Genomic DNA, 22,069 nt, shown 5'->3' on the forward strand with positions numbered 1-22,069 from the left:
CTCACCTATCCCTGACCTTCTACTTTGCTCCACCAACTCTACTCACTCCTAAACGGTATGAAAGCCATATTGTTCTCCATCTTGTTAGCTCTGAAGAAAAGTCACACGGACTCGAAAACGTAAACTCTGTTTCCTTTTCCACAGGTGCTGCCGGGCCTGCTGGGTTTTCCGAGCATTTCCTGTTTTTATTTCAGGGCAGCACGGTATCACAGTGGTTAGCACTGTGACTTCACAGCGCCAGGGTCCCAGGTTCGATTCCCGGCTGGGTCACTGTCTGTGCAGAGTCTGCACGTTTTCCCCGTGGCTGCGTGGGTTTCCTCCGGGTGCTCCGGTTTCCTCCCATGAGACCTGAAAGATGTGCCATTAGGTAATTTGGACATTCTGAATTCTTCCTCTGTGTACCCGAACAGGCACCAGAATGTGGTGATTAGGGGCTTTCCACAGTAGCTTCATTACAACGTAAGACTACCTGAGACAATAAAGATTATTATTATTATATCCAGAACAATGAAACTACATGATTGAATCACAAGAACTGTTGGAAATCTTAGCACGTTCAGTTTGCAAACTGGTTTGAAAAAACAAATGCAGTCTGTGTTCTCAAGTATACTTCAAAAACAAAGCAGTGAACAGTATTTACAATGATAGGGAACCCCTCCAGCTTCTAACGCTTTCTACAACTTAGAATTTCAAATTGGTAATCATTGAATCATTATATTGATCCAAAAGGGAAAAGCCAGTAAAACTAGGAAATTAAGGGCACCAGTAAAACTTGTCCAAACTGGTCTTATATACCTTAAAATTTATGAAGTTGTTGTTGCTTGGTTTCTTCTCATGTGTACAAATCTTGTTACTAAATGTTAAAAATCCCAATAAAAATATTTTTCCAGAAAAATGTGTTATATTGCCTTATAGTAATATCTCGTTACTCTTTTGCTTACTTCCAGAATGGTCTGATGGTTGGTGTTCAGTAAAACTATCAGTCTTCAAATTAAGCAAATACTGTTTATTGAATAACGATTGTAAATATCTATGAGTTTGTTCACTCTTCCACAACTATAACTGAATATTAGATAAATAAGAATAAGTATACATAATGTTTAACTACACTTGCCAACTAAGCTATATCTCTAACACTCTGCTCACTAGTCAGTCCTGATATGAAGAGGCAGGAATCTCCTCTGAGTGAAGCTTATATACACAGATCTGGTGCTGCCATCTAGTGGTTGTCTAGCACTATAATACAGATGTTAACCCCTTACATGCCAGCAGATATACAGATCACTACAAAACTTTACTGAGATTTGAACATTTTGATCTGGTTTATGCGTTTCACGTAGCTGTTTTGTTCTGTTCAAGGGTAGGTCCAAACTTAAGACTCGCATAAGGCCAAACTTGCTCAATCTTTTCTCATAAAACAACACCGTCATCCCAGAATATTCCCAGAAGGAAGAGCAAAACTACACACAGTATCCTCATTATAGCCTTACTAATACCCTACAGAGTTGCAGAAAGACTTCCCTACTTTATACTTAATCCCTCTCGCAATAAAGATGAACATTCCCTTTGCCTTCCTAACTATTTGTTGTAACTATCTGTTAACGTTTTGTAATAAAAGCAAAATACTCCATATGCTGGTAGTCTGAAATAAAAACAGGAAATGCTTGGAAAACCCAGCAGGCCCGGCAGCACCTGTGAAAAGGAAACAGAGTTTACGTTTTCAAGTTTGTGTGACTTTTCTTCGGAGCTAACAAGATGGAGAAAATGTGATGGATTTTATATTATTTAGGAGAGAGTAGAGTCGGTGGAGCGACTCTACTTCCTCCTAAACAGTATAAAATCCCCTCATGTAAGCATTCTTACATGATCTCCATCAACCCATCCACCCTTCCTACACTGCCAAATTTAGACAATCATCTCAAACTGATGGGATATGGTAGATGTGACCAGCACTGAGGCTTTTGATTTATTCACTGGAAGTTGCTGGGTGTGGTGTTTGGCATTATTTGGAATAGAAGCAAACAGTAGTGAATGTGATTAAAGACTAGGGCCCAGATTCCTTTGTCCCGAGGTTCAGAGCAGCTGGAACTCCAGCTTGTCCTCTGGGGCAAAGCAGGAACTGCCTTAACTATTTATGTCTGGCGGTCATCTTGGTTTTCACCAGAGAGTCACATATGACAAGTCCCTGTACACATTAATTGGCACAGATCTCACGTTGCTGATGGTAATAGGTCCTGGTGTTCTGATTTAGGTTTCAACCACAAATGAGGCAACGGCACTGAAACAAGTACCTTTCAAACCTGTTTGCCCACAAAACTCAAACAGGACAAGCCAGCGAATGAAAAGTGGAAACCAAAACTAAGCTGGCAGGCCACACGGGCCAAATCGTTAGCACACACTGGCCTCCCATGTTCCACAAACAGGATTTTCCAGTCCCCCCACCCCAGGACCAGAAATTCCCATCTGAGATCATCGAACCTTTGGCTTGTCCGTCAAATTTACCGTCCTGTCCGTGATGATTCCCGCGGCGGACGGGACCAGAAGATTTAGGTCCATGTGCTCAAGCTTTGACAACCTGGCATCGGGTTCATTTACTGGGAATCAAATGTAAAACTGAAGGAACTGTTGAGGTATTTTTTTAGAAACAAAGCCTCTAGGACCTAGCCCTTCTGAGCTACATCGGGGCCAGGCCCATTGGCTGAGGCCCACTGCAGCCAGGCGAGATGTCTCGCTTGAATCACTGGAGGAGGACTCACAGAGGTGCTGCACCTGTTGTTGGAGGAATCGCAAGTACCAGGAATGCCCGTTCGAGGGATGTACCTGCCTAGAGCTAGGGCCTGATGAAGATGAGTGCCCGCAGATGAACTGCATTGCCACACCACGGGTTGTAATGGAACTGGACATGGGGGCTGCGGTCTCGGTGATAGGATGGCAGACATTCCGGAAGGTCAGGATGGAATTCCAGCATTTGGACCTGAGGGACACTGAGGCACATTTGGCAATGTACAGGGGAGAACCTTTAGCAATCGAGGGCAAGGCTATGATCCCAGTTGCCGAGAGACAGCAGACCGTCCGGTTGCCCCTGATACAGTAGTAGGACGGGGATCTGGCCCTAGTCTGCTGGACCATGATTGGCGGCAGAGGTTCCATTTTGGATGGCAGCGGATTTTCAGGATGAGCACTGGGGAATTATACAAGGTCCTGGGAAGTACCCGGAAGTCTTCCAGGCTGATCTGGGTAAGGTAAAAGGTGCTGTGGCCAAGACTCATGGAGACCCCGAGGCCCAACCGAGGTAGTTTAGGGCCCAACGTTCTGCCGACAATGTGGGTGGATGAGCTCACCCAGCTGGAAAGCCTGGGAATCATTCGGCACTGTACAATTTGCGGAGTGGGCAGCTCCTGTAGTCCCTGTGCTGAAAGCGGTTGAAACCGTCCGCTTGTATGGGAATTACTAGCTAACAGTGAACAAGGCCTCTCGTTTGGACGGAGTAGGGGGTTGAGAAACGTGGGGGGGAAGGTGGGAGAAGAGGGCTGCATTTAAAAATGGCAGCCAATCTCTTCGGGGGGGACACGGTATATGTCCAGAACTTTGGATACAATGCCAAGTGGATACCAGGGACCATGGCGAAATGAATGGCACTGGTATCTTACACGATAAAAACATGGGAGCGAACGGTGCAAAAGCATGTGAACCACCTCAGGAGCAGGGAGCCAATGTCAGGACTGACCCCACTGAGTAAGCTGTCTTTTGGTCCTGCCTGCTTGGCACAAGGGGCCAGGAGGCAACACCTCCTAGGGGCCCTGACACTGAGATGCGTGAGGTGCAGGACTCTGGGTCTGACATGGAGGTTCCGACATCCATAGTTTCGGATGACAGCTTCACCAGGGAATGGTCGCGGTGGTGTCCCCCAGACAATCGGCACGGAAAAAACGTTCCCCAACATGCTACATGGCCTCCCACCCAGCCTGTAACAGCCAGAGGCACAACCACGGGCCAAGTAGAGAAGGCAGCGTCCTCCACCCTCTATGGCAGAGGGCCTTGCGGACATTGACGGGGGAGGGATGGTATAACCCCTACGAGACCCATGGGGACGGCCCGATCGATCTCCCCATGGGGCACATGGACTACAAGCTCCCCCGCTGAGGAGTGCAGGCTCAGTAGCAGGGCCCTTTAAATTTCTGAGATAAAAGCTGGTCCAGAAGGCATCTGATATCTTCAAGTGGTCCTGGCTGGGGCTCGAGGTGCTATTTGCCTTTGTGAATAGGAAATAAACTACTTTAACTTACCATTTCGGGACTCCTCATTGATTACAATAGCAAGCATGACCACAATCTTCCGGTTGCATGCCATTTTAATTCAGCACCTTACTCTCATGCGGTTCTAGAAGGCAACTCACCACTAACTTCTGAAGGGACACTAGGGATGGACAATAAACTCAGGCTTAACCTGCGATGCCCACATCCCGTAAATGAATAAAATAGGATGTTAAAAATGCCCACATGTCCTGTCCTTGGCCTGCTGCAATGCTCTAGTGAAACCCAGCGCAAGCTGGAGGAGCAGCATTTCATCTTCCAGTTGGGCATGTTACAGCCCTCAGCACTCAGTGTTCAGTTCAGCAACTTTTAATTTTGACCTTTCCCCTCCATCTTAAACCCCTTTTTCTTCTATTTTCTTAATATTCCTTCCATGTATTGCTTCACGCAAAACATTCCTTCCCCCTCTCGTGCCATTTGCTATATTTTGTTCGACATTAACTCTCTTTCTCTCCTGTTGGATGCTGGCAGGCCTGCTGAGTTTTTCCAGTTTCCTCTGTTCTTGTTTCATCAATAAACATTTCATTATTTGTGGAGGCCTTGGAGCCTGAATTATCACTCACCATTTACATAACACCACCAGCAAGTGACACAAAATGTCTCAACATGATTTACATGACTACTTTTGTGTTTAATAACAAGTAAGAAAAGTTTGCTAAACATAGTCGTGGTCATGTCTGACAAATTTAATTGAGTTCTTTGACGAGGTGACACAGGCACTGGATGAAGGTAGTGCTGTGGATGATGTATATTTGGACTTTCAGAAAGCAGTTGATACAGTGCTACGTAGTGTAGCCACCGAAGCTGGCCACTTCCCGAAATAAAATGGAGAATTGAAATGCATGCAGGGAAAATTGGACTATGTCAGAAAGACAAGCGGGCTGCAGAATCTCTCTGTGTATTCTGCCTGCGAAGAAACCAGACAGCATTGAAACTAACAAGTTTGCATACTAATTGAGCGATTTCCGGTGATTCCCGGGCACAATGGACACAATCAAGAATAACAAAGGTCAGGCCAGACTCTTAGGCGCCAGCAGGAGTCCCGGACAATAAGTTACAAACAGCCCCAAGAACCGCCCAGCGATCGGGAAACAGCCCCAGTATTGTGGAATTCAAACCAATCGATTGGTATGAGGTCCAATCGATTGAAAGCAGGTATAGGGACCGCCCAGATGGGCGCGAAGCCCCTGTGACCTATAAAGGTCAGATCCCAAGTTCGCTCTCTCTCTTAGCTGACCCTCCCAGCAGAACACCTTTGCAGCAGCTCTCTAAGAACTTGAACGTGAGAAGGAGAGGCCTGGCCAATTGCTACACCGACAAGTAAGTGTCATACAATGCACGCTACGAGAATAGACACTCCTGACCCCTTTAGTCCGCACCAACTGGAAGCCTGCGGATCCAGGACAGAGCAAGAGGCCATTGTTCCCTGATCCGGCAGTTCCCTTATTCCAGATAAGTATTGGCCTAGTAGTGGTAGGAATAGTTTAGTCTTAGTATTATATGCATGAGTAGTAAATAACTGTGTAATAATAAACGTGTCTTGTTTTGAACTTACTAACTGGTGTATTGAGTCATTGATCTGAACTTGAACTTGAACTTCGTGGCGGTATCATAAAGATACCTGGCGACTCTAGAGCTAAGGAATAAAACAGAGCCAATTGAGTGTAAAGCACACTCACCCAGAACGAGCAACAGTGGCAGGTTGGTTAGCAAATTAAAAATGTTTGGGATTGATGGATCCTTGGCAGCATAGATTAGAAGTTGGCTAAGAGATAGGAAACATAGGGTGGGTATAGATGGGCATTTCTCAGACTGGAGATGAGTTGAAAGTGGTGTACCCCAGGGTTCAGTGTTGGGACACTTGCTTTTTCTGATTTATATAAATGATTTAGAAGTGGGCGTTGAGGACAAAATCTCTAAATTTGCAGATGATACTAAGCTAGGGGGAATAATGAATTGTGAGGATGACACAGAGTGACTTCAGAGAGAAGTTGACAAGTTGGCCAAATGGGCAGATACATGAACTTCAATGCAGCAAAATGTGAGGTAATGCATTTTGGTGGAAAAAACATGGAGAGACAATATAAGCTCAATGGTACAACTTTAAGGGGAGTACAGGAGCAGAGGGACCTAGGGGTTCAAGTGCATAATTCTCTGAAGGTTGCCAGGCAAGTTTAAACAGTTGTTAAGAAAGCTTATAGCATCCTTGGGTTTATCAATAGAGGCATAGTGTATAAAATCAAGGAAGTGATGCTACATCTCTACAGATCATTGGTCAGACCACATTTGGAGTATTGTGGTCAGTTCAGGGCACCTTATTTAAGGGAGGATGTTAAAGCCCTGGAGAGAGTGCAGAGGAGATTATGAGAATGATATCAGGAATGAGAAATTTTAGATACAAGGAAAGATTGGAGAAACTGGGCTTGTTCTCCTTGGAGCAGAGAAGATTAAGAGGCAACCTTATTGAGGTGTTTAATATTCTGAACAATTTTGACAAAGTAAAGAAGGATATTCTATTTCCACTAGTTGGTATGTCAGTGACTATGGGTCACAATTTCAAGATGGTCAGCAAGAGAGTTAGGAGTGAGATGGGGAAAAACCTCTTTACTCAGAGAGTTGTTGGGGTTTGGAATGCGCTGCCTGGAAGAGTGGTGGAGGTGGATTCCATAGGAGACTTCAAAAGAGAGCTGGATATATGTTTGAAGTGATGAATTTAGAGGACTACGGAGATACGGCTGGGAAATGGGACGAGCTGGGTTGCTCTTTTGGGAGCCAGTGCAGACATGATGTGCCGAATGGCCTCCTTCTGTGCTATAAATACCAAACAAACAAACAAACAACTATTTTTATAACTTGTCAGATCACAAGAAAGAACTTGAGGGGAATTCTCCGCCGGTGAGATTCTCCGTTCTGCCAACAGCACATCCCTGCTCACGGGTGGCCACAATAGGAAATCCCATTGGCCGGCGGCGGGGGCAGAAAGTCCCGCCGCCGGCGACAGCTGGCTGCCGAGGTACATGCGGCTGAGGAGGCGGAGAATTCACCCTCTTGTATTTTTAAACAGCACCTTATAATCATGTGGGATTCTCCGTTCCTCCAGCCGCATGTATATCAATGGCACGCTGTTCACTGGCGGCAGGATTCTATACTCCTGCCGCTTGTTAATGGGATTTCCCATTGAAGCCACTCCACACTGCAGGGAAACCCATGGGCGGCGGTGCACTGTCGTCGAGAAAAGAGAATCCTATTGCCAGTGATCAGTCGGAGAATTCCGGCCATTCTCTCAGAACTTTCCAGAGATTTCATATCTATTGAATTATTTTCAAGTCCATTAACTGGTGTCAAATGGACAAATGCCGCAGCCATCTTGGATGCTGTGAGATGCCACAATAAGATGAATGGAAGCTGAATCTAATTTAGATAGTGTTGCTTGATAGATAATCATTGGTCTGGACTTTGGAAAAGCACTGTACTCTTCTTCAAATTGTGCTAAGATATTTAACATTCACTGGTACCAGAAACATAGAAATGAGGCCTTCGTTAAACATCTCGCTTGAAGGTTTTCTTCTCTGGCAATGTAGAACTCCTTCGTACTGTAATGCCTAGATTATACATTGAAGGTCTGAGATGGGGGTTGAATTTTCTGATTCACAGACAACAGTGAACAAAATTATTTTTTTTTCTTAATTTAGAGTACCCGATTCATTTTTTCCAATTAAGGGGCAATTTAGCGTGGCCAATCCACCTGCACACCTTTGGGTTGTGAGGGCGAAACCCACGCAAACACGGAAGAATGTGCAAACTCCTCACGGTAGCATGGTGGTTAGCATCAATACTTCACAGCTCCAGGGTCCCAGGTTCGATTCCCGGCTGGGTCACTGTCTGTGTGGAGTCTGCACGTCCTCCCTGTGTGTGCGTGGCTTTCCTCCGGGTGCTTCGGTTTCCTCCCACAGTCCAAAGATGTGCGGGTTAGGTGGATTGGCCATGCTAAATTGCCCGTAGTGTAAGGTTAATGGGGGGATTGTTGGGTTACAGGTATACGGGTTACGTGGGTTTAAATAGGGTGATCATTGCTCGGCACAACATCGAGGGCCGAAGGGCCTGTTCTGTGCTGTACTGTTCTATTCTATTCTATTCTATTCCACACGGACAGTGACCCAGAGCTGGGATCGAACCTGGGACCTCGGCGCCGTGAGGCAGCAGTGCTAACCCATTGCGCCACCGTGCTGCTCAGTGAATTAAAATTGATGAAGGTGGATATGGGTAAGGAAACCTGGATGTTCCGTTCTAATTCATCCGTACAAAGTACCTTGCATGCTGTACCCAGGCACCATCCAACTGTTTAGAAAATGATTTTAGAGTTTTCACTTTCACAACCATACCAGTTGTGCTAATCACTCTGTGTGAAGAGTTTCCATCAGTCCTAAATTATTTTTTTGTCAACTTTAACTTGCGTCCCTTGCCTTAAAATGTTATCAGTTAGTTTGAGGTAGTGTTCCAGATTTCCTTCCTCAAATATCCTTGACTGCCATATATGTCTACATTCCAATGGCTGGGATTTGGGATGCTCCGAATTCATGAAAGATGTTATAAAAACGCAACTATTTTCCTTTCCTATTGGATCACCTCTTAATCACCCTTGTTTAAGCCTAAATTATTTGCATTGCTGCTGCAGTTTGACTATATTTCCTGTGGATGGCAATGTTACACAGAAAAAATGCAAGAAAGATTTGTACCCGTGTTTTTATTCATGCCACTGACTTTCCTCAGTTTTTTTTATAGTTTCCAGTGTATTATTAAATTGCTAAATTAAGATATATTTTTTCTGATTTATGCACAATGTAATCATTTGCATCAAAGTTTCATTTTACCAAAGACAGGAAATAGCACTTCCTCCTTTCGCTTGTTTTCGCAACATCTCTTCTTGGATATGACATACACAAAGTGAACCCGAATGTGAACTCCCGTTACCACCTTTCAGGACCCAGTCACACTCACTGCTCCCACCATCACCACTCCCCAGCTAAACCCTTTCTACCTGGCCCCCTCCTGATTTAACCCCTCGACACCCCAAGCTCCATAACTCCTGAGCGAGGCCTTTCGTTGAAGAGGTGTGGGGTTTGAGAATTTTTGAAAGGAGATGGGAGAGGTGTTTAAAAGAAAACACAGCTAAGGCTTAGGAAGTCAATTCCAGAGAGGAGCACAAAATGGCTGAAGGCTCGATCTGCCAATAAGGGGGCAAAGCAATTTGTGTGAAGTTGGTGGAAATTACAGGGATAGGATTGGGAATAGGGCTTGGAGAAATGTAAAGGTCAAGGTAAGGATTTTAAAATTAATTCATTGGGAGTAGGCGAGCCTGTAATCTCACTTTAACAAGCGCATGCAACAGCACTGGAATCATTCGGGTATTCAGTCTACACTTATAAAATCCTGCTGAAACCATTACAGGTTAAGAATATGAGCAGTGAAAGAATGCTAATAACTCAAATCACCCCTTCAAGTGCCATTGTTTCTTCTATCAAACCTCCATTCATATTTGCAAATTGAAGTTTGATTTATTCAAAGGAGACAGACAAAATTCCCTCTCTGCTGGGTGAACTTCAGAAGTACATAACTCCATATAAGCTTTTCCAAAGGTTGGAGCAATTTTGAGTGGGTCACCGTGAATGATCTCCCCGTGTACAGAGACCGATTTTAATCCCCATTTTATCTCAAATTTCTAAAACTTCCAAATACGTTCAATTCGCAGACTAGTGCTCTGTGAGGGCGCAGTCACGATTTCTGTACACATGGGCGTGCGTTGGTGTACAACAACATATCTATTTTCTCAACTGGTTTAGCTCACTGGGCTAAATCGCTGGCTTTTAAAGCAGGCCAGCAGCACGGTTCAATTCCCGTTCCAGCCTCCCCGGACAGGCGCCGGAATGTGGCGACTAGGGGCTTTTCACAGTAACTTCATTGAAGCCTACTCGTGACAATAAGCGATTTTCATTTCATTTCATTTTCAACTACCGATTGCTGCACCTTGCAGCTAGTTATAAACCGTTTGAAGAGAAAATGATTCCCTACATATTTGCGCTTCTAGAATTGAGACCGTAACCGGATCAGCAATGATCTTATTGAATGGCGGAGCAGACTTGAAGGGCCGAATGGCCTACTCCTGCTCCACGTCCTGTGTTCCTATTTTCTAGCAATGCCGGAGATTTACCTGACCTATAGGACATCTTAACAAATTGGTAATAATGGCGAGTGTACCACTGATATCAGCCAAAAGGTTTGACTCTATGGTCAAATAGCCAGTCGATACTCAGTAACTGGACACATGCTTCAGGAACAATTCTCTTGAAGGGCACTGTGGCTGCTGATCCCTGTAGAACTGTATCTCAGCTTGAGTGAGCGCTAAGGAGAAAATTGGCAAAGAAACATTACTTAACACTGTGCTGAGAACGCTTCCATTCGCCTCATTTAGTGTGCTGCATATTTTCAGAATTTATGTCCCAGCTTCATAGGAGATGTCGTCATTAATGCTAATAATAAAACCTTCAAATGCTGGAAATCTGAAATAAAGTATTGGAAGCATTGGACCTGCTGTGTTCTTTCCAGCATTACCTGTTTTCCTGTTATTATTTATACAAGTAAGTACATGAATGTGGTGATATTAAAGCCGAGGGATGGTGACCAGCCCTACAGCTGGCGCAGCACGATAGCATAGTGGTTAGCATAGTTGCTTCACAGTTCTAAGGTCCTAGGTTCGATTCCCTGCTTAGGTCACTGTCTGTGCGGAGTCTGCACATTCTCCCCGTATGTGCATGGGTTTCCTCCAGCTGCTCCGGTTTCCTCCCGCAGTCCAAAAGATGTGCAGGTTAGGTGGATTGGACTTGCTAAATTACCCTTCGTGTCCAAAAAGGGTTAGGTGGGGTTATTGGGTTATAGGGTGCCCTTTCCAAGGGCCAGTGCAGACTCGATGGGCTGAATGGCCTCCCTCTGCACTGTAAATTCTATGATTCTGTGATTCTATACACAGTGATATGGGTTGGAACTTGGTAAGCAGCCTCAAACAAGCTCGCAATTATGCAGATAATTCAGTTTCTGTAGGAAGCTGAACTATTTTGTATCATCACGTTATGAAAAATGCATTGTGCAATTCAGGTGAAGCACATTCTCCATTAAATTTAATACAAATTTCAAGCCAAGCTCAAGAATCAATAGAAGTTGCATCAAATATAATTTTTCAAAAGAGCAAACATCATGGGATAGTAAACTGGCCAACTCAGCACATAGTTGGCAGGTCATTATGCAGAGACAGATAACAATGCTAAAGCCTATTTATTATAGGGCAGGTTCAGACCTGCTAACGACACAAGGGCTGACAAATTGATCCGTTCTGCCTCAGATTGGTGTCTTGGTCAAGGAATTCCCAGCAGCAGACACAAGCCGGTTCCATCTACTGGGTGTAGAAGGGCCCCAAGACTCAACTTCAAATGATGTACAGCTCTTTTGGGGGAAAAAATAATGCTGACAATGTAATACATTTGCCCTTAGCAAATAACCATTGCATGCTGCGTAATATATTAGCAGCTGATAAATTTCTGTGAAGAGCATCTGGAGTTAAGGCCAGCTTTACATTTCGAACACAGTAGTGATGGCAATACTTCTGCATGGGAAATTTCCTTTGAATACCATAACAGTTCCACATTCTGAAAGAATATATTGTCAGTCACCCAAAACAAGACAGAGCTATATTGCAGAATTCAAATAAAATATATATTCAGTATTAGAAATAAGGTGCCAGTTAGTCAATAAATACAGAAACGTTTTGGATACAAAATTCTCATGACCCTAATGCAATGTGCATTATACCAAACAGATGAACAGAAATGAGAAAATCGTGTGCCTTGCCCCTGAAGCGTGCAGACACAGGTTAGAAACTTCTGACTTACAGATTCTGCCACCCTGTTTTTACAAAGATGTTATCACAAAGGGGAGGGCAATGATTCACGCAGTATTAGTACAATACAGCATTGAGGCCAATCAACCCAACCGGCCTATATGCTGGTGTTTATGCTCCATATGAACCTTCTCCTGCCTTCATCTCATCCCACCTGCTCTGTGACCCTGATTATACCTGCCCCTGCATTTATCGTTTTTCAGTTTCTTTGTTCAAGTTCCCTCTCCTGTAGGCCCAGCTTTATGCGGGCCCGCAGTTCTACAACTCCCACTAGGCTTTCGCTACCTCACATTAATTTGTGAGTTCAGACAGAGTAAAGGCAGGTATGATCCTGCTCTGCACTTATTACTTTACATACTTTCCAGAAATATCACTGTCTAGCAACTGGGAGGGTGAATTCTCGTGGTTGTTTCTCACCTCTCCAGCCCCAGGCACTAAGAGCAAATATAGTGCTCGACCACCTAGCCGAGATCAACTAACTCAACCTGGCATAATCCTGGAGATCAACTTTGGGACTTCCTAATCGGTGTGGTTCAATACCACACTGTACGTGGTTGGCCATATTTCAAACACATTAATTGGCCCTAAAGTGCTTTGGGACATCCTGAGAGTGTGAAAGACGCCATATAAACGCAGACCGCTCTTTTTTCTTAAACCACCAAGTTCTGTATATACTAATTCTCAAAAAGTATTCTCCTCGTTCATTTTCCCCAAATCTCACCTATTTAAAAAGTATTGGTTCATTTAATTGTTATTCATTACAAGTGAAGTGTGCAATTCCAGCACGCTTCCAGCAGCTTCTTCACCAGTGACTAGAAGTAATCCTTTGGCTAAGTATTAACTTGCCAACCTCTTCGTCAAACATTTCCAGTCTGAGGTGACCAGCTCTGAATTATGCATTGGCAGCTAGTGGGATTTGGGCACCTGGTGGGTGCGGGCATTATCCCCTTCACTGTAATCATTTTGGCAACTCCTTACACCCCTTCTAACATGAGACAAGCCTTGCTGTTAGCTAGGATAAGGACTGTTCATAGCATGACCTGCCAGACTGTTGATTAACCTGTGAACTTATGTAAGGCTGAGGAAAACTTATGTAAGGCTGAGGAAACAAGGTTCAGACAGGGCGCTGGAGGGATACAAGATAGCCAGGAGGGAACTGAAGAAAGGGATTAGGAGAGCTAAGAGAGGGCATGAAAATTTTTTGGCGGGTAGGATCAAGGAAAACCCCAAGGCCTTTTACACATATGTGAGAAATATGAGAATGACGAGAGCGAGGGTGGGTCCGATCAAGGACAGTACCGGGAGATTGTGTATTGTGTCTGAAGAGATAGGAGAGGTCTTGAACGAGTACTTTTCTTCAGTATTTACAAACGAGAGGGGCCATATTGTTGGAGAGGACAGTGTGAAACAGACTGGTAAGCTCGAGGAGATACTTGTTAGGAAGGAAGATGTGTTGGCCGTTTTGAAAAACTTGAGGATAGACAAGTCTCCCGGGCCTGACGGGATATATCCAAGGATTCTATGGGAAGCAAGAAATGAAATTGCAGAGCCGTTGGCAATGATATTTTCGTCCTCACTGTCAACAGGGGTGGTACCAGGGGATTGGAGAGTAGCGAATGTTGTGCCCCTGTTCAAAAAAGGGAATAGGGATAACCCTGGGAATTACAGGCCAGTTAGTCTTACTTCGGTGGTAGGCAAAGTAATGGAAAGGGTACTGAAGGATAGGATTGCTGAGCATCTGGAAAGACACTGCTTGATTAGGGATAGTCAGCACGGATTTGTGAGGAGTAGGTCTTGCCTTACAAGCCTTATTGACTTCTTTGAAGAGGTGACCAAGCATGTGGATGAAGGTAAAGCAGTGGATGTAGTGTACATGGATTTTAGTAAGGCATTTGATAAGGTTCCCCATGGTAGGCTTATGCAGAAAGTAAGGAGGCATGGGATAGTGGGAAATTTGGCCAGTTGGATAACGAACTGGCTAACCGATAGAAGACAGAGAGTGGTGGTAGGTGGCAAATATTCAGCCTGGAGCCCAGTTACCAATGGCGTACCGCAGGGATCAGTTCTAGGTCCTCTGCTGTTTGTGATTTTCATTAATGACTTGGATGAGGGAGTTGAAGGGTGGGTCATTAAATTTGCAGATGATACGAAGATTGGTGGAGTTGTGGATAGTGAGGAGGGCTGTTGTCGGCTGCAAAGAGACATAGATAGGATGCAGAGCTGGGCTGAGAAGTGGCAGATGGAGTTTAACCCTGACAAGTGTGAGGTTGTCCATTTTGGAAGGACAAATATGAATGCGGAATACAGGGTTAATGGTAGGGTTCTTGGCAATGTAGAGGAGCAGAGAGATCTTGGGATCTATGTTCATAGATCTTTGAAAGTTGCCACTCAAGTGGATAGAGCTGTGAAGAAGGCCTATGGTGTGCTAGCGTTCATTAGCAGATGGATTGAATTTAAGAGCCGTGAGGTGATGATACAGCTGTACAAAACCTTGGTAAGGCCACATTTGGAGTACTGTGTGCAGTTCTGGTCACCTCATTTTAGGAAGGATGTGGAAGCTTTGGAAAAGTTGCAAAGGAGATTTACCAGGATGTTGCCTGGAATGGAGAATAGGTCTTACAAGGAAAGGTTGAGGGTGCTAGGCCTTTTCTCATTAGAACGGAGAAGGATGAGGGGCGACTTGATAGAGCTTTATAAGATGATCAGGGGAATAGATAGAGTAGACAGTCAGAGATTTTTTCCCCGGGTGGAACAAACCATTACAAGGGGACATAAATTTAAGGTAAATGGTGGAAGATATAGGGGGGATGTCAGAGGTAGGTTCTTTACCCAGAGTAGTGGGGGCATGGAATGCACTGCCTGTGGAAGTAGTTGAGTCGGAAACGTTAGGGACCTTCGAGCGGCTATTGGATAGGTACATGGATTATGGTAGAATAATGGAGTGTAGATTAATTTGTTCTTAAGGGCAACACGGTAGCATTGTGGGTAGCACAATTGTTTCACAGCTCCAGGGTCCCAGGTTTGATTGCGGCTTGGGTCACTGTCTGTGCGGAGTCTTCACATCCTTCCCGTGTCTGCGTGGGTTTCCTCCGGGTGCTCCGGTTTCCTCCCACAGTCCAAAGATGTGCAGGTTGGGTGGATTGGCCATGATAAATTGCCCTTAGTGTCCAAAATTCTATGATCAATGATTAACCTAGGACAAAAGTTCGGCACAACATTGTGGGCCGAAGGGCCTGTTCTGTGTTCTTTCCACCATTTCACATTCTCTGAGGGAAGAGTATGAAGATATGAAAATCACAACCTTTGGCACAAATGCTCCTCCGTCTAACTCTGTGCCTCCATTCCTTCTATGGGTCATTCCCATGGATGAAATTCAGCGCTATTAGTTTAAAGACAAAGAATATCTTTTAGCCCATTTTCAGCATAGTTCATCCATCTACAAGGAACCTCAAATTGTCTCCACTTAGGTGTAAATTATTTAATTTTAGAGTCTTGGCCTCCAACGTCCTGACTGAGTCTATTTCTCTGACTGACCCATCCCATATGCTCTTATGTGTTAACTCCGTTCCATGTTATTGATTTTCCAGAATTCCTTAGACAGACCTTGTGAATTCGAAGAAAGCAATCATGCTGTTCAAGGAAGGAGGAAGAGAGAAAAACAGAGCACTATGGGCTAGCCAGCCAGACATCAGAAGTAAAGAAAATGTTAGACTCTATTATTAAGGACTTTGTAACATGGGAAGGACACTTGGAAAACTCAAGTAAGCGGGTCATTTTTACGCTAGGCTGTAACTTGTGGAGCACTGCGAAAATCAGTGCTTAAGGCCTTGGCTTTTTACAATCAATATCAAGGACTCATAGTGCAATATATCACAAAGTTTGCTGACGATACAAAGCAAGGTGACAAGGTAAGCCGTGGGAAGAACATAAAGAGACTGCAAAAGGATATGGACTAATTAAGTGATTAGGCAAGAGAGTTACAGGTGGAGTATAACGTGAGGAAGCATGACATTATCTACTTCTGTAGGAAGAATGGAAGAGCAGAATAAGAAGTGGGAGATTAGTAAATTTTCGCATTCAGTGGTATTTGGGAGTCCTTTGTACAGGAATCACAGTAAATTAACAGACAGTAAAGCAAATAATTGGGAAGGTACATAGCACCTTAGTGCTTAGGCATGGAGTATAAGTATGGAAGTCTTGCTGCAATTACATAGGACTCTGGTTAGGCTGTACCTGGTGTACTGTGTACAGCTTTGCTCTCTGTACCAAAGAAAGGAATGTTGGCAGCAGTAGCTGTCTCTTAATTTGAGGATGATATCTGCTCAGGGTCACAAGTCTCTGCTATGAGTCTTCATGTGATTGAACAGACCCATTCTTGGCCTGCAGACCTTGGGGTACATGGGTCGTGTAAGGTCGTGGGATCCAGAGTACGACATTTGCATCCTTTTATTTCCTCCTTCTCTGCTGTCATTCTACCTCATCATGAAGACGTTGTGACTCCAACCATGATGCAGCTTGATGGACAAGTTGGTGCCATCCTGAACAGTTGGTAGCAAGCTCCTTCCAGTTATTATTAGCAATGTTACTGCACTTCAAGGGGAGCTTTTGAAGTGTTTTTCTTTCGGTCCTTCCCTGGAATGTTGGCCATTTGAAAGTTGGGAAAATAGGACCCGGCAGGGGAGACACTTTACAGCCATCCAAACAGTGTTGTGTCCATTGAGACTGATTTTGCAGCAGTTTTGCTTGAACGCTTCTGGTGTTTGCTCAATGGTTCTTCTATTGAATCCAGAGGATGCGGCGGAGGCTTTGCTGATGGAATGTTTTTAGCACTCTTATGTGTCGCTGGTACACAGTCCAGATCTCACTGCAGTACAGGAGTGTGATGGCGATAATGACCTGACAGAGTGTGCAATGAATCTTCTATATATTAATTTTTGGATTATCCTGTGAGTAGAGTGCTCCTATAACCTCTGGGGTTTTGCATACATGCGAATACGGAGCAGGAGTAGGCCATTCAAGCCTGCTCCGCCATTCATTACGATCATGACTCATCAGATTGTAACCTCAACTCCACATTCCTGCCGAATCCTGATAACCCTTCACCCCCTTGTTAATCAAGCATGTATCTAGATCTGTCTTAAAAACATTCAAAGGTTTTGCTTCCGCTGCCTTTTGAGGAAGAGAGTTCCAGAGACTCATGATCCTATGATGGAAAACAAATCTCCCCATCTCTGTCTTAAATGGGTGACCCCTTATTGTGAAACATGATCCCGGGGCACATGGTGGCACAGCGGTTAGCACTTCTGCCTCACTGCACCGAGGTCCCAGGTTCGATCTCGGCTCTGGGTCACTGTCGGTGTGGAGTTTGCACATTCTCCCCGTGTTTGCGTGGGTTTCACCCCCACAACTCAAAGATGTGCAGGGTAGGTGGATTGGCCATGCTAAATTGCCCCTTAATTGGAAAAAATAAATTGTACTCTAAATTTATTTAAAAAAACATGATCCCTAGTTCTAGATTCTCCAACAAGAGGAAACATGAAAATGAAAAATGAAAATCGCTTATTGTCACAAGTAGGCTTCAATGAAGTTACTGTGAAAAGCCCCTAGTTGCCACATTCTGGCACCTGCTCGGGGAGGCTGGTACGGGAATTGAGCCGTGCTGCTGGCCTGCCTTAGTCTGCTTTAAAAGCCAGCTATTTAGCCCAGTGTGACCAGCCCCTTAACATCCTCTCCACATCCACCCTGTCAATATCCCTTAGAATTTTAAAGAGTTTGATCAAGTTGCCTCTTACTCCTCTAAACTCAAGTGGATACAAACCTAACCTCTCCAACCTCTCCTCATAAGAGAACCTGCCCAATCTTGGTGTTAGTCTAGTAAACCTACTCTGAACTACTTCTAACACACTTACATCTTTCCTTAAATAAGGAGACCAACACAGGGCATTATGCTTCGGATGTGGTCTCACCAATGTCCTGTTCAACTGGAGCATCACCTCCCTACATTTGTAATCAATTTCCCTCAAAATAAACAATAACATTTTATTAGCGTTCTTAATTATTTGCTGTATCTGTATACCAGTCTTTTGTGATTCATGCACGAGGACACCCAGATCCCTCTGCACGTCAGGGCTCTGCCCTCTCTCACCATTTAGATAATAAGCTTCTTCTTTATTATTCCTGTCAATGGACAATTTTGCACTTATTCACATCGTACACCATTTGCCAGATCTTTGCCCATTACTAAACCTATCTATGTCCTCTTCACAGTTTGTTGGCCTCTCAAGCCAGGTGACCCTCTGTTGATTTGCTGTCTTAAAGAGACAGGCATCACAAACACAACATTCCACTCCTGTTAACCTTTTTTATACAATCTTCAAACCCACATTCTATATAAACATTGTACACACAAGTTAGACATTTGTAAATCAATATAGCGTTGTTCAATGATGAGATCTTTAGGCCCATACAAACCCGAGATCAACACATTAACCTTCTTAAAAAATGGCTTTGGGACAAAGATCGGAAGGTTCTGAAACATAAACAGGAACCTTGGCAGCATCGTCATCTTCGCTGTCTGTACCCATCCCCCCCATGACAGTGGCAGCACATCCCACCTCTTAAAATCCCCCTTTATCTGCTCCACAAGCTGAGTCAAACTTAACTCATGTAGCTGCGACCAACCCCACGTTACTTGGATGCCCAAGTATCTAAAGATCTCCCCCCACCACCTTGAACGTCAGTCCCCCATCCTCCTATCCTGGCCTCGGGTCTCAATCGGGAATCCCACATTCAACTTGTATCGGGAGAACGGACCAAAACCCTTCAAAATCCGCATAATGCTGTCAATGCCCCAAAATGTGTCTAAAATCTATAGCAACAGGTTGTAGGGCACAACGAAACCCTGTGCTCGACGTCCTCCCCCCCTGTACAATCTTTCACCAATCCCTTGATGCTCTAAGAACCATTGCCAATGGCTCTACAGCCAAGAAAAAAAAGCAATTGGCAGAGCGTGTACCTCTGCCTTGTCCCATGGTTCAACCCAAAATATCCCAAACAACTTAACATCCACATTCAACAACGATATTGGGCGGTACGATCTACACTGCTCCGGATCCTCATCTTTTTTCAATATCAGGGAAATAGATGCCTGCGATAGTTTATGGGGGAGTTGCCTCCTTTCCCATTCAGGAACCGCCGCATTCCCGCCCCCCTGGTTGGGGGTTCCCATTCCTACAACCTCTTGTAAAATTCCTCAAACACCCCATTCACTTCCACCGGGTTCATCATTACCCTACCCGTCCAATTCTTCACTTTACCAATCTACCTCGCCGCCTCCTCCTTCCTAAACTGATGGGCCAGCATCCTACTTGCCTTCTCATAGATTACCCCCCGGCCCTCCACAACTGACATACCACCTTCCCCGTAGACACCAATCCAAACTCCATCTGGAGCCTCTGCCTCTCCCTCAACAACCCTGCCTCTGTGGCCTCTGATTACCTCCTGTCCACCCTCAAAATCTCTTCCACCAACCTTGCCATCTCTGCCCATTTCGTCTTCTTCCTATGTACCAGAATCGAGATAAACTCCCCTGAACCACCACCTTGAGTGCCTCCCACAGCGTGGCGGCCATGACCTCCGCCATGTTGTTCAGCTCCACGTACCCCGAATGGCGGCCCTCAGTCACTCGCACACCTCCTCATCTGTCAACAGCCTCTCCTCCAGCCTCCACTGCGGCCACTGGGTTTCCCCCTCCCCCCGTGTCAGATCCACTCAGTGCAGTGCGTGGTCTGAGACCACAATCACTGAATACTCCGAATCAATCTTCCTCGCCAATAACGCCTTGTCCATCACAAAATGGTCAATCCGGGAGTGCGCATAGGAACAATTTGAAAATTCCTTCGCCCTCGGCTCCCAAACCTCCATGGGATCACCGCTTCCCACCCATATGCTCCATAAACTCCATCAGCTCCTTTGCCCCGCTGACACCTTCTCTGACCTCGGGCTTGACCAGCCCAAACTTGGATTGATGACCGTGATGAAATCCTCCCTCGTGATCAACCGGTCCTCCCTCGTGATCAACCGGTGCGAGTCCAGGTCAAGAATCTTCCCCAGCACCCGCCTCATAAATTCCATATCATCCCAATTTGGGGAATAAACGTTTACCGGCATCCCCTCCAGCTTCCCACTAACTATTACAAACCTCCTCCCCAAATCTGCCACAATGTTCCCCACCTCGAGCGCCATCTGCTTATTCACCAGCACTGCCACCACCCTTATCTTCATGTCCAGTCCCGTATGGAACACCTGCCCTTCCCATCCTTTCCTCAGCCTTGTCTGATCCCCAATCTTTAAGTGCATCTCTTGTAGAAAAGCCACATCCGCCTTCAGACTCCTCAGGTGCGTGAACACATGTGACCGTTTGACCGGCCCACTCAGTCCCATCCCCCTCCTCTGCCGATCAACCATATCCCAGCCAGCCCCTGCCTGTGTCACACGACCCTCCAGGCCCATCGTCGAATGTCCACCGTCATCACTCCCTTTCCAACTGCACCACAACAACCACACCCTTGTCAGCACCCCATCCCCGTTCCTCCAAACAAAACAACAGCCCCATCCCCCTCCCCGTAACAGCCTCCTGACCATCCCCCACTGTGCTGCTGTTAACTAGCCCTCCCAGCTAGCCTGGCAGCCCCCGCCCAAGACCTCCAAACCTCCTAATCCCCCTGATTTCCCTCCCCTGTCCACACTCCCCCAAGAAACAAAGGAACAGAAAAAAGGTACATTCACCCTTGATGAGCTCCAAGCACCCAGCCACCAAACCCAACAAAACATTTCAAAGGAGAAAAGGTTTTACAACAACCAAAAGAAAACACCTCCTCACACCTCCTCAAAAGTCCAGTGTTCTCCTTCTCCGGCCAGTCCATTGTCCCTCAAAAATCCCATTGCCTCCTCTGGCGTGCTAAAATAGTATTTTCCGATTTTGTAAAGTCACCCAGCGGTGGGCTGGGAACAGCACTCCAAGCTCCTCCCCCTTCTTGAAGAAGGCAGCCATGATCCGATTAAACTTGGCCCTCCTCTTCACCAATTCTGCACCCAGGTCTTGATACACCCTCAGCTCGTTCCCCTCCCAGATGCACTTCCTCATCTGCCTCGCCCACCGAACAATCTTCTGTTTGTCCAAGAAGCGGTGAAACCGTACCTCCATCACCCTTGGCGACTCACCCGCCTGGGCCTCCTCATCAGCGCCCAATGCACTCAGTTGACCTCCAGAGGTTGGTGAAAAGCCCCTTCCCCATCAGCTACTCCAGCTGCCCTTCAGCCATCGCCACGATCCAAAAATTTTGCCTTCTGGAGCGATTCTCCAGATCCTCCGCCTTCTCCTTCTGCCTCTTTAGGGTCTCCCGCATCACCCCCACCTCGTCCACCAACGAGGCGAGCTGCTCCTCGTGCTCCCCCACCGCCTCTTTTACTTTCTGGATCGCCTGGCCTCTAGCCTCTGCGCCACTCGGTCATTCTCTGCTTTGAGCGAGTCTACCACCTTGGTCAGGTCCTCCAGGGCTTCCCTTCTCTGCTGGCTGAACTTCTCATTTAAAAACTCCACTCGTTGTTCCATTGACCACTGGGCGGGCAGAACAGGCCTTTTGTCCTCCACCACCCTAACCTGTGGTACACAAACATTTTCCTGCTCCAAAAGTTGCCTTCTTCTCAACCCACTCCTAGTTTGTGGATCCACCCACCAGCCACACCAGAGGCGTTATACCTTCTCCTGGCACTCCTACACCTCTTTCCATCCAAACTCCCACCCCTT

The sequence above is a fragment of the Scyliorhinus canicula genome, chromosome 16 (genome assembly GCF_902713615.1).
Source record: "Scyliorhinus canicula chromosome 16, sScyCan1.1, whole genome shotgun sequence".
NCBI lineage: Eukaryota > Metazoa > Chordata > Chondrichthyes > Carcharhiniformes > Scyliorhinidae > Scyliorhinus > Scyliorhinus canicula.